We start from the raw sequence: 13,075 nt of genomic DNA, 5'->3' as shown, positions 1-13,075 counted from the left end.
ACTTGCAAGTTTAGGGTTGTAGTTTGGAAATTTTATTGCCCAAAATGCTTTGTGTTCGAGTTCAAGCGGCAAATTACAACTCTTCCCATACACAAGTCTGTAACGAGATGTTCCTATAGGTGTTTTATACGTAATCCTATAAGCCCATAAAACATCATCTACTTTTAAAGCCCAGTCCTTTATATTTGACTCTAAAGTTTTTTCTATGATGCGTTTGAGTTCGCGATTTGCAACTTCAACTTGACCACTAGTTGAAGGGTGATAAGAGGTAGCTATTCTATGATGTACTCCATATTTCTTAATGTTCTTATCAAATTGAGTGTTACAAAAATGTGTATCCGTATCACTAATTATCGCTCTAGGTGTTCCAAATTGAAGGAAGAGCTTCAAAAGAAATCGAATTACCACTCTAGCATCATTAGTAGGCAAAGCTTGAGCTTTTATCCATTTTGACACATAATCAACTATTACTAGTATGTATTTATTACCTTAAGAGCTAGGAAATGGTCCCATGAAATCAATGCCCCAGATGTAAAAAATTTCACACAAAAGTATATAAGTTTGAGGCATTTTTTCATGTTTAGAAATATTACCTGTTCTTTGGCATCTATCACAAGAAGAAATATACTATTAGCATCCTTAAACAGTGTGGGCCAATTAAAACCTGATTCAAGTGTTTTATGAACTGTCCTAATCCCACTATAATGTCCTTCTGTTAGTCTCGAGTGGCAATGTTACAAAATTTTATTCGCTTTTGGTTTTGTAACACACTTTTGAATTACTTGATTTGTACATACACGAAAAAGAAAAGGATTCTCCCAAAAATAATTTTTCACATGACAAAGAATCGCTTATTTTGATGATGCGTCAACCCTTTTGGTAGAATGTTAGCAACCAAATAATTCACGATATCCGCAAACCAATGGACTTCAAAATCGGTTACAACAAAGAGTCATTCTTCAGGAAACGAGCCATTTATATTGTTTGCATTAAGCTCCTTGAGATGGGGATTCTCGAGTCTTGAAAGGTGATCTGCTGCAAGATTTTCAGCTCTTTTCTTATCTTGGATTTCCAAATCAAATTCTTGCAATAATAAAATCCACCGTATAAGTCGAGGTTTTGCATATGATTTAGTTAAAAGGTAGCAAAGAGTGGAATGGTTAGTGTAAACAACTTTAGACGATATTAAATATGGTCTAAATTTATCATATGCAAAAACTACAACTAGTAATCATTTTTCTGTAGTAGTATAATTTTCTTGTGCATATATCAAAGTCTTGCTAGTATAATAGATCGGCTGAAAATGCTTGTCTTTTCGCTATACAAGAACTGCACCTACTGTAAAATCACTCGCATCATACATTAGTTCAAAGGGTAAATTCAAATCAGGTGCAACCACAATCGGGGCATTAATTAATTTTTCCTTAAGAATATTGAATGCTTCTAAGCATTCCTGACTAAAATCGAATGACACATCTTTTTCTAGCAAATTAGTTAAAGGCTTAGCTATTTTCAAAAAATATTTAATAAACCTTCTATAGAACCCAACATGTCCTAAGAAACTTCAAATAGCCTTAACTAAATTAGGGGGAGGTATTTTTTTTGATGGTTTCAATTTTCACTTTATCAACCTCAATCTCTTTACTAGAAATTTTATGGCCTAACACAATCCCTTCTTGAACCATTAAGTGATATTTTTCCCAATTAAGCATAAGGTTCATTTCCTCACATCTAATCAAAACTCGTTTTAAATTTTTAAGGAAAGGATGAAAAGAATTACCGCATACCGAGAAGTCATCCATAAATATCTCCATAATGTCTTCTACAAGTTCATCAAAGATGGCTAACATGCAACGCTGAAAAGTAGCAGGAGCATTATATAATCCAAAATGCATTCTTTAATAAGAAAACGTACCATATGGACATGTAAATGTCATTTTTTCTTGATCCTCGAGAGCTATCAAGATTTGGAAGTAGCTAGAAAGTCCATCTAGGAAGCAATAATTCATGTGACCATATAATCTCTCCAACATTTGATTTATAAATGGTAGAGGAAAATGATCTTTCTTTGTGGCATTGTTCAACTTTCTATAGTCAATACAAACTCTCCATCCCGTGTCTGTTCTTGTTGGAATCAACTCGTTTTTCTCATTGGCCACAACAGTCATGCCTTCTTTCTTAGGAACAACCTGCACAAGACTCACCTAAGTACTATCAGAAATAAGATAAATAACTCTAGCATCTAGAAGTTTAATTACCTCAGCCTTAACAACTTCCTTCATGTTGGGATTTAACCTCCTTTGAGTTTGCACACATGGTTTGTACTCATTTTCCATTAAAATTTTATGGGTGCAAAAAGAAGGACTGATCCCTTTAATTTTAGAAATCTTCTAGGCTATAGCTCTTTTATGTTCCTTCAGCACTTGCAATAACTCATCTTTCTCATTCGGCTTTAAATCTAAAGTAATAATCACTGGTAATGTAGAATTGTTTACAAGAAATACTTACTCCAAATGATTTGGTAATTGCTTCAGTTCCAATTTAAGAGGTTCTTCAATAGAGAGTTTCAATTTCAATTCCTTATTTACCTCAATGTCCTCTTAATTTTTTTGTCTCAATGAAGACTCATTAGTATCTAAATTAATTTTTGTCTCACTTATCACAACATTATCGCTATCTATGTCCTCTCTTTAAATAAGACACAATTCCAACGTGTCCTTATGAATAATTTCCTGCAATAAATCTTTAATAGCATGATCAATAGAATCAATAAAATAACAAGAATCATCTTGTTCTCTAGAGAATCGCATGACATCATAAATTTGAAAAATGATCTCCTCATCACCTACCTTAAGTACAATTTTACCATTACCCACATCAATAATAGCTTTAGCAGTGGTTAAAAAGGGGCAACTTAAAATTAAAGGCACCTCAATGTCCTCATCCATGTCAAGCACAACAAAATCAACAAGAAATATGAATTTATCTACCTTCACAAGTACATTTTCAATAATGCCCCAAGGATATTTAACAGATCTATCAGCCAATTGAATACTCATCCTAGTAGGTTTTGGTTCCCCAAGACCAACTTGCTTGAACATTTTATAGGGCATCAAATTAATGTTAGCACCCAAATTAGCTAATACTTTCTCAATGTTTAAACTACTAATAAAACAAGCAATAGTAAAACTTCTTGGATCTTTCAGCTTAGTTGACAGTTTATTTTGGAAATGGCTGAACACTCCTCATTGAGTTCCACAGTGGATGGCTCTTCAAACTTCCTTTTATTTTTTAATAACTCCTTTAAAAATTTTGCATATATGGGCATCTGTGAAATAGCTTCAACAAAAGGTAAGTTAATATGAATTTGTTTAAGAAGTTCAAGGAATTTACAAAATTACTCATCCATGCGGTCTTTCTTCAACTTTGCTAGATATGAGATCGGTGGTTTATATTCTTTAAGCACTGGTGTCTGAATTTATTTGGGTTTTACCCCCTTATCATTTATCTTATCAGTTTCCTATTGCAGTTTCTTTTCGAGTTCAACCAACAGTTTCCCATTCCTCAATGTAATTGTCTTTACATGCTCATTTGGGTTAGGTTTTTTGTTACTAGGTGAACTACCTTGTTGTCTTTCTGAAACCAATTTAGCAAGTTTCCCAATCTGATTTTCGAGCCCATGAATTGATGCTTTCTGATTTTTCAAAGCTATCTTGGTGTTTTGAAAATGAATTTTTGACACTGAAATAAATTTTGTCAGCATCTCTTCAAGGTTCGACTTCTTTTTTTGCTAATAAAGTTGTTGAAAGCCTAGAGGGGGTTGTGATCTTTGATTTCCTTGACTACCCCATGAGAAATCTGAATGATTCCTCCAGACTGCATTATATGTATTACTATAAGGGTTAGTTTGAGATCTAGAATTATTACCCATAAAGTCGACTTTCTCATGCTCCATGTTAGGCATAAAGGGTGGAAATTCTGAATTAAGCATCCCCATTCCATTCGCATCACACTGCATCACTACATTTACCTATTTAGAAAGATTCAAACTATTAATTTTCTTACCAAGAGCTTCAATCTAATTAGCCAACATAGAATCTGCATCAAGATTAAAAACTCCGGCTTCCTTGACAGGTTTCACCCTCGTAACTTGCCATTGATAATGATTCAGTGTCATCTCCTCAATGAATTCTTGAGCTACTTAAAGTGTTTTGTTATTTAAAGTTCTGCTAGCTGCTGCATCAATCATTTGTCTAGTCGAGGGGTTCAAACCATTGTAAAAAGTTTGAACTTGGAGCCACAAAGGTAGCCCATGGTGAGGACACCTTTTCAATAAATCTTTAAATCTTTTCAATTTGTCATAAAGGGTCTTAATATCAAGTTGAACAAAAAGAGAGATGCCATTCCTCAACTTAGATATTAGCTGGTGGAAAATATTTTAACAAAAATTTTTCAATCATTTGTGCCCATGTTGTGATAGAACCACGTGGTAAAGAATTTAACCACTGTTTTGCCTTGCTTCTATACGAGAATGGGAACAATTGTAAGTGAAGGGCGTCATGAGTGACGCCATTAATCTTGAAAATGTCGTAAATCTCAAGAAAATTAGCCAAATGAGTACTGGGGTCTTTATCTTGCAAACCATTGAACTGAACATACTGTTGTACCACCTGAATAGTGTTCGGCTTCAGTTTAAAATTTTTGCAACAATAGTAGGTCTCATAATGCTTGATTTAGCTTTAATCAGAATGGCTTGCAATAATTGTACATATTATGAGGAACAAGATCTAAGGAGGTAGCTAAATATTTTGATTATCACCCATCTCCTCAGTAATATTGTCATATTGTTCGTCTTCTATACTCTGTTGACTTTGCCTTACTTCTCTAACCTCTCTACGATTTCTATGAGCAGTACTTTCAGTTTCACTATAAAAAACCAATGGTCCCAACAGATTTCCTCTAGTCTTAAACCAAAAGAACCTGTCAGAAGCAAACAAAAGAAAAATTAAAATATAAAAATTAAATTAAAACAAAAATATAAAAATAAAATAAAATAAAATAATGGATAAATGAATAGAAATAAAGCTTTACTAATATTTCAATCCTCGAAAACGGCACCAAAAACTTGATGTGTCCTAACACTAACTAAAAATACGACAAAGGCAAGTGCATGTATCGATAAATAGTATAGCTACAGATATCGTATCAATGAGTACTAAAAGTACTAGTAATTATCGTTTTCCTATTATTTAGCCAACAAATTGGAGGGATTGGTTTAAACTAAAATTACTAAATTAATTTAACTAAAGAACTCAGTAGAGAATAAATCAGGAAAATAATTGAATAATATACAATAAGAGAAACAATACCTAAGAAAGAATCCACCTAGACTTCATCTATTATTATGAATCTGAATTAAACGATTTATTCACTTGGTATCTTGATCCGTAGAAATCCCTAAATTATGCTAATATCTCTTTCAAGAGTAAGAGTAACTGACTTTAGGGTGATTAATTGAAACTTCTTTCTAATTAAAACCCCTATCGTCACATTAACTCGATCTATAGATTCCTCTATTAGATTTGACTCTAATCTGGTAGATTTATGTCATCCTATTTCTAGGATTGCATGCAACTCCACTCAATTATACTAGATCTACTCTTAAATAAGGACTTTTCCTCATCTGACTTAAGCACATAAAACATGAATTAATATTGTAGAAATATTAAAACAAGAGATAAGCACACAAAATTGAGAACAAGAATAAAGTATTTATCGCATAAAACATAAATCAAATAATAAAATTTATCATATGGTTCATCTTCCCTAGGTATCTAGGGAATTAGTTCATAATTGTTAATAAAAACATCTTAAAGACTGAATAACCACATGAAATAAAGAATCTCATAAAAACTTCAAAAGAAATTAGAAAGAGGTCTTCAATCTTGATGGAAATCTACTTCAGAATTGGCTCCAATGGTGTTCTTCGAGTCATTTTCTTCAATATTCTCCTATGGCTCCCTTTTCTTTTCTTCTATTTGGTATTTATAAACTTTAGAATGCCCAGAAAGCCTAAAAATTACATTTTTTTCCCGTGTTTGGGATGTGAATTGTGAAATCGATACGATCTGGCATATGGTTATATGTCCAACTCGTGTGGCTCACACGGCCGTGTGTCCCGTTCATGTGGGAATGCCTAGCCCTTGTGGCTCTTGAAATTTGCTCCAAATGTCAAATTTTTGCTTTTTTTTTGCTCTTGAGCTTCCAAATGCTCTCCTAAGTGTAGAAACATGAATTTAAAGGATTAGGAGTATAAAATTCACCAATTTGCATAAATAGTCATCCAAAAATGCATTAAGAATGGGATTAAAATATGTTACTTTTATCAGTTATCAATTGGGTTACATTCCACATGGAATATATCAATATTTGGAACCATAGGTGTGGCTTTTTACCTAATCACAAACCCATCATTGCTCGGGAATTAGCCAACAATTTGGAGTGCATGTCATGGTTCAGACACCATAACAAGCCATATCTAATAGCGGAAGAGGTGAAGGGTAGGCAACATCATATGTGGAGGCCACGATAGGTGTCTAAGAATCCAAGGTTTGGGGCAACTGCTAAGGCGGGTCCATCATCTACACTAATGCAAGAATAGGCATCGATGGTCGCACCACCCTTCAGTCAGTATGACTTGATTTATTCAACTTATTCTGATGCTTTCACTAACCTTGTGATTTTTATACAAACACCACATATTGCACCACATTTTTTTGTTTCTACATCATCTCCAAGTATTATTTTTGGACCACCACCTCCATCCTAGCATACTACACGTCGATGCCATTGACGCTTCAGATGATGATGTATAGGCTGCCTATGTTTGGGGAATCAACTAGAAGTCCAATTATTCTGTCATCAGTTTATGGGACACAATATGGTTATACGCCTATGTTGATGGTGTCATAAATAGCTCTAGGATCATTGTTCTACCAAGGTGGACCATCTTCACAGCCACCTATTCATAGAACGGAGGATAGACGATGGCAACAAAGGAGCACTCCGCAATCAACCATGGATGAAGGCAAAGAAGATGAGAGGTCGAGACAATAAAGGTAAAGGTGACAATGAAGATGAAGGCCAGTATACAACTTACACGAAGAAGAAATCTAGCTCACAACCGACAACCACCATGTTGTGGCATACATTTTACTCAATGATATGAATGATTTTTTTGTACTTCTCATGTAAATTTTAATTGTTTAGCCAGTTTATAGTATCCCGTCAGTGTGGGCATGACAACATTGTATGTCCTAGGTTCCTACAAAACTCGTATAACCTCGATTGGTTTGTCTTCTCCTGAATATCCATGTTGTCACATATCCGATTAGATGTCAGTCAACTTTTTAATTTGTGACGTAAGTAATTATTGGGTTTAAATGGAGTGCTCGATATCGGTGGCCACATACTTTCATCTGGGGCCGATAGGAATCCGTATCTCTACACATTATACATGTGTTGGAGTTTGTACACTTCATCCACAAAGCTCATGTGATCCAAACGTATGGAGGAACATGATGCAATTGTATAAGCATATGGAAAGCAAAGTGCATCAAATCTCCCATAGTCGTAGGTCTGTTATCTCCCACAAATCTCCCATAGAGTTGTAATTATATATGAACAAAAAAAAAATCGAACCTTACTTGATGCATTTACGTGTTTGCTCCCAATTATGCCTAATGAAACACCTTGTGAACTTCCTCTTCTTGCGATTCTTCTTGCAATTTTGTTTGCTTGAAGTTGCCTTATAGCACTCAATGCTGAAAGCCATCCTTTTATAGAGTCGGGGTGAGTGGCAATTGATTCAGAAAATTTTCTAGGGATATCTCACGGGTGAGTGGGAGGTTTGTAAGTGTTGAATTTGGTAAAAGGAAAATGCTCCACATAGAACGCGTGTTTAATGATATGTCAAAAATATTAACTGAAAACTCATCTAGCTAGATGCGTTTTCATTGCAATTTCAGAAAAATGCACTGAAAGTGAGTTCAGCTAGACACATTTTCAGTTGACATGGCATGCAAACGCATTCAATTAGATGCGCTTTTAGTGCATCTTTTTTACATTGCATTGAAAACGTGCCCTACATGGAGCATTTTCCCACTAACAAATCCAACTCCTACAAATTTCCCACTCACCCATCAAATATCTTGGGATTCTCGAGATAATATTTTCTGAAAAATTCTAATCGACCTTAACCTGCCGTAAACTACGAGTGATCAAAACTCAGTTCGATTTGAAAAGATCAAAAATCAAAAATAAAAAATAAGAGTTAATTGAATCGAGTAGTTTGAGTTTCGATTTTTAATTGAACTAAATTTTACAATTCGAATATACAATTGGTATAAATACGATTGTTGTAAATACCCATTTAGTACCTGTTATTTTTGGAAAATACACCAAATTGGGCTCTAAATAATTTCAAAATTTTAAAAATACTATAAACTTTATAACTCAAAAAAATTATAAAAAGTTTCTAAAGAATATATAAAAATTTAAAAGCATAAAACAATCCTAATCCCTAAACCCTTAACCCATAAACGATAAAACACTTAACATTACAAAACCCTAACCATAAGCCCTTAAAAAAATTTAAACCACAAGCCTAAAACAATAAAATAACCTTAGGCCATGAAGAGAGAAGGAAAATGCTTTCAGCTGGACACATTTTTATTTTTTTTGCTTACTTCGGTAAATTTTCTAAAAAATCGATATTTTTAGGAATTTTATCCTTATTTAAGAGTATTTTAATCTTTTTTATTTCAAACAAAAATCAATAAAATATGCATATGATGGGATTTGAAACCACACCAATCAAATTGGTAAAATTTTAAATTTACCACTCAACTAAAATTTCATTTTGATATATTTTATACTTTTTTATTTTAATATTCACAATTTATTATTTCCGTCAGTTCAATATCTCTACTATTATTTAAGCTCCTGATTGAGTTGGTGTCACAAGTCAAATGATAGCAACTCATTTATACTATTATTTAAGCTCCTGACCGGGTTTGTATCATGAGTCAACCGGGCACCAACTCAATTAGAAAAATTACACAAACGCTTTGAGGGTATTTTAGTCTTTTCATTTTAACAAAAGCCAATAAAAATATGCATATGATGGGATTTAAACCTACACCAGTTGAATTAGTAAAACCTTAAATTTACCAGTCAACCAAAGTTTCATTTTAATATAATTTATACATTTTCTTTATTTTAATATGCATAATTTATTATCTCCCTCAGTTGCATATATTAGTAATGTGCACCAATTGGATTGGTAAAAACTTAAATTTACCACTCAACCAAAACTTCATCTTGATAAGTTCTATACATTTTTATTTTAATAGCACAATTTATGATCTCCATCAATTGTATATATTAATAATTTTGTTAATTGAGTTGATGTCACAAGTCAACTCGACACTAACTCACAATTGATGACAATACTATGATAAATAATCGTAGTGCATTTATTATTGTTAATATGATGAATTTAAGTGTTTAAATTTCGTTTTACTCACAATTTAATCATTTTTTTTTATTTTAATATCTTACATGTTTCATGTGTTATTATGATTAATTAGTTCCAAACTATCTGTGTTCAAAATCCATAGTTTCCACACACATACGCGTGTGATAGGATTTCTAGTATAAATAATATTGTTAATTGTATCAATAATGTTGTTAGTTGAATTGGTGCCACAAGTCAACTCGACACTAACTAATAATTGATGACAAATTCATGATAAATAGTTGTAATGCATTTACTATTGTTAATATGATGTATTTATGTGTTTATATTTTGTTTTAATTATAATTTAATCTAGTTTTTTATTTTAATATTTTACATATTTCATGTGTTATTATTAATTAGTTTAATGTGTTATATACATTTCATTAATTAGTTTCAAATCCATGTTCTAAATATGTGGTTTCCACATATAAGCGTGTGTAATAACATTTCTAGTATATATAACTAAAGACACTTTCATAATTTTTTGTACGATTTATATTTTAACAATCTAGCTAATATATCTATCAATATATTTATACTTATCATGCATGTACTTTTTTGAATCAGCCGATTTTATCACATCAATATAAAATATTGTCAATATGTATAACAGTTGAAATTTTTACATAAAATTTTATTTCATTCTAGATTTGATTTGTATTATATAAATAAATGGAGCATGAAATAGGATGGTTAGATTATTAAAATATTAATCATAGGAAATGTTAATAAAGTCACTTTAAATATAGGGTATACATATATACAAGGGTAGCTAGAAATTTTTAGGGATTAAAACTAAATTATAAATTTTTGAAAGGATTAAAATCTAATTTGATCATTGTATGAACTTAAAACTTTACAATTTTTAAAAGGATTACACTATAAATTTACCATTTTTGGGGGTTTGGTGCTTCCTATATGTACCCACACGAAAATCCAATGTTTTGATAATTAAACTAGTGATCAAGCCAATCAAACAATTGATTCCCTATTTAATTGGTTCAACTAGTTTGATTGTCAATTCAACAATAATTGAAAAATTCATTAAAAATTATAAAAACAATTAGAAATTAGAAATATATTAAAAACTATAAAAATCGGTTCAACTATCGGCTTTTTGTCTTAGTTTTTTATTTTTATTTTATCATTTCCAAATGATTTGCTCAAAAAGTAATTCAACCCTCATGTTTGGACTGATATACCAAACAATTCCTGATCCAACCAATCTTATTCCAATAACACTACAAAGGTCTACTTGTATTGTTGTAAAACTAAGTTTTAGCACTTGCAGAACTTTTTGTACAGTTTATTTGCTTAATCTAATGGTTAAGTTTCATGTTCTCATAAATGATAAATTTTGAATAAATTAGAAAATTTCCACTATCTTTTCATCTAAATAAACTTTCAATCACTAAGTAGAAATTAAGGAAAATATATATTTTCAATTGAGTTAATAAAAAAATATTTCATCAATTAAAATTTTACATTAATAACAATTCCAGTTAATTTGATAAAATCTATCAATTAGTTTGTTAAAACATAAATTATAGAGAAAGTTATTCACATGGGTAAAATTTATTTAATTATACACTAATAAATTGGTCCTATACTATATACTATGTCCTTTTTCCACTTAAATGCTAAGAATTTTTTCCCATCTGAGTACATTGTACATGTAGAATTGCATCATTAAACATTTCAGTAACTCAAATTACCAAAAAAAAGAATAAAAAATTCAAATCTCACAAATACGACAAATTGAGACTAATGCTAATTCTGATCTTAATAATTCGTATTTATAGGTTAAAATTCGCCTAAAGGTTGAAAGATAAAATCGCCTTGTATAAATTACAACAGTTTTTCAAGTTTCATGGCAGTTTTCTACTGCTAACTTCATGACATTTTTGGGCATCTTCCTAATATTTTCAGCTTCTAGTGTGATAGCCTGGTTAGATCTTTCAATGCCCTTCCAATGATATAAAACATGATCAAATCGTAAAATCTCTTGAAAATTCATATAAAACTACTTTTTTTTTCCGATTCTCCCATTTATTATATGAACATTTAAATATAATTCAAAATTCAATAATCAACTATCTAAAACTATAAAACACGACGGAAAATTTACACAAATTAAATATAAATTGTATATCTTACTAAATTTCCCTACACTTAAACTATACTTGTCCCAAGCATAACAAAACTAAAACCTAAACAGAACACATTACCGTATGCTGACTCATGCAACTATGCACTTAAACAAGAAATTAAATTATTAATGCATTGGCACAAAGAACTATAACAATGATGAGGTTGTAAAGCACGAATAAAAGTTAAGAATGGCATAATGGTCTCAGGAAATCCACAAATTATTTAGATTTAAGAAAAAGGGACAATCTATATGTGCAATCTTACGTATGCATTAAATAGTAATAAGCAAAGCAATCTCGGTTTCTTATGTCTACTAGCAATTATTCATTAAGTATAAGTATTCAAAGCAAATCAAATTGAGGACTAAGCATTAAAGCTCTACTTTTACTAAGCTAAATCCAAAAAATTATAATTTAGGTGAAAAACAAAGAAAATTATGTAAATAGCTCAAAATATGGTTTTAATTAAAAACTAGATTTCTTGCATCATTAATTCAATTCCAAGTTTCAATAGTCTAACAACTTAAATGCTATGCATGCAAAAATTAACTCAAAATTTAAGTGTCATGCCACATTTTATATAAAACAATACAATCCTCAAATAACAACTTCATAATTATTACGTCTAAAACACTTTTGTTGGAAAATTATTCAAGACAAATGCTCTGAATGTTGAGTCTATGTCCTAATCTTGTGGGTAGACACGCCCTGTGTCTACCCATGTGGACGATATAAGGCTATCTACCAAGCCTTTTTGCCACCCTAAAACACAATCTAACACCATCCATCATACCAAATTCCAACATAACATGATTTCTCAACCAAGCAACCACAACTATGGCAACACATTTCACATATACTTACGCAACCAAATTATGCACTTTGCTATCCATGCACTAAAATTCACATGTTCAACCATACCAACAATTTCACATTCATGAAAGACCTTTTCATATTCATATATCAACTTTCAATATTAGCCATCATTCATGGCCTTATGAGTCAAATTCTAAGGCAAGCCAACACATTTGGCTCCAAAACAATATGACACTTAATCAAAATAATAAGGCCCGATACATGCCATATTCAAAATGTTAAAACTAACTATACCAAGTGCTTCAATGGATACTCTGACGTTCTTTGATCCACGAGCTATTTAGGCGACACTATAAGAAAATGGAAAGGAAATAGAGTAAGCACAAAGCTTAGTAAGTTGCATATAAATAATTTACTACTAATTACCATGCAATAATTTACTCACAACATATCATCATTTGCACATATTCAAAATCATGCATAGGCATAACTTACTCATTTTCACTCATAAAAATTTACACAGTACAGT

The 13,075-nt window shown here is 31.5% G+C and overlaps 1 non-coding gene across 1 annotated transcript; it reads left to right on the top strand.

The window, feature by feature from the left end:
* The first annotated feature begins 4,307 nt into the window (after window positions 1-4,307).
* On the top strand, window positions 4,308-4,414 carry LOC128287208 (small nucleolar RNA R71). Its single transcript, XR_008277904.1, has one exon. It is a non-coding gene; the product is annotated as a small nucleolar RNA R71 (small nucleolar RNA).
* Window positions 4,415-13,075: the final 8,661 nt, after the last annotated feature.

The sequence above is a fragment of the Gossypium arboreum genome, chromosome 13 (assembly GCF_025698485.1).
Source record: "Gossypium arboreum isolate Shixiya-1 chromosome 13, ASM2569848v2, whole genome shotgun sequence".
NCBI classification, from domain to species: Eukaryota; Viridiplantae; Streptophyta; class Magnoliopsida; order Malvales; family Malvaceae; genus Gossypium; species Gossypium arboreum.
Note: the sequence above shows the minus strand (reverse complement) of the source record. Positions and strands in the feature narration are given on the sequence as shown.